The 1,354-nt window shown below is 40.9% G+C and overlaps 1 non-coding gene across 1 annotated transcript; it reads right to left on the reverse strand.

Annotated features, from left to right (window-relative positions):
* Positions 1–230: 230 nt before the first annotated feature.
* Positions 231–302, reverse strand: trnaa-ugc (transfer RNA alanine (anticodon UGC)). The gene has a single exon. It is a non-coding gene; the product is annotated as a tRNA-Ala (tRNA).
* Positions 303–1,354: the final 1,052 nt, after the last annotated feature.

The following is a 1,354-nucleotide window of genomic DNA, read 5'->3' on the forward strand; positions in this document are numbered from 1 at the left end:
TTTTGTTCATCGTGCCAAAAGCTCCACTCTCTGCTAGACAATGTTAGTAAAGTATCACATTAAACTGGCTAACATTATATCTGTGTGGCACTTGTGCTGATATTAGCTTCTGACTGAGTGTTTTATAGACACAACAGGCCACACCATACAGAGGACCCACCTATCCATCAACATTACTGTAGAGCAAAGTTGTTTCAGTGTTGGTGTTTGGCTCTACTGTAGATAAGAACTGGAGATGCTGGGGATTGAACCCAGGACCTCATACATGCAAAGCATGTGCTCTACCACTGAGCTACATCCCCTCCGGCAGCCCCAACAACATGTTCATTTCTGACATACAGTCTTCAAACTGAGGATTTCTATAACTGCAGACAGCCACACATGCACCGTGCATTATTCCATCAGTGATCTATAGTGCAATATAATCTGTGTAATCAGCCAATGAATCAGTTGAATTAAGTAATCGGTTTCCTCCACACAATCATCATCTCTCATCCTTTCAATACTGGCTTCTGTGTAATGTTTCCTGCAAATGAGTGTGCAAGGCTTAAAAACGCAATCATCTTTCTCCTCACTGTACCGCTGAGTTAAAACTGACGGTCTATTTGAATGGATAAAAGGCTGCAAGAAAACATGTGGATGAAAAGTTTAAGCGGATAACATTTGATGCAAAACAAGCCTAACAAGTTAACACATTAAGTCAAGTTAGAAATGTTAGGAATTTAAGTCATATATATATTTTATTTGTATTCTGGTATTCCATCAGTTTTGCAGGATTCACAGTTTAAAAAAAAAGAAGCATTTTCCTGTCCCTTCATGCAGTCCATCAGTTCATCAGTCTGAATCAAGCCACTTTAGCTACTGTCTCTTTCAGGCCCACCACCCTAAAATCCTACTGTCTTCTGATTGGCAACCTGCTGAACAGCAACACTCAGTGCTAGATTAGATCAGCTGGAGGGATGCGAGCTGTAAACTGTACCGTGCTATGATGGATTGTCTCACTGTCAGTTGATGGGCCCTTAACCTATCTTCAACCTTAATCCTAACCTTAATCTTAATCCTTCCAGAGCCATGCGGCAACCTCTGGTGGGGAAAAACTAAGCTATTCCAGTTCCTCGAGTGGCCACTTGAGGCTGACTCAATGTCCAACTCCAGGGCAGAAATTACTGTAACATGTCTACAGCCTCGAGCAATATATGACTTTTGTTAAATACCACTCTCATTAACTGTTTATTGTGTAAAATAACTGTGGATTTATCACAAGCTGAATACAAAGCTCTTTCCAACTATGCTCCTGTGGCAAAAGCACCAGACTAGTTTGACAGGCTTTTGGCCAAGATTATCTTCACTTTAA

This window comes from Brachyistius frenatus, unplaced genomic scaffold, assembly GCF_029030835.1.
Source record: "Brachyistius frenatus isolate BFR_SWC_R1_liver_20210118 unplaced genomic scaffold, ASM2903083v1 Contig_295, whole genome shotgun sequence".
Classification (NCBI taxonomy): Eukaryota; Metazoa; Chordata; class Actinopteri; family Embiotocidae; genus Brachyistius; species Brachyistius frenatus.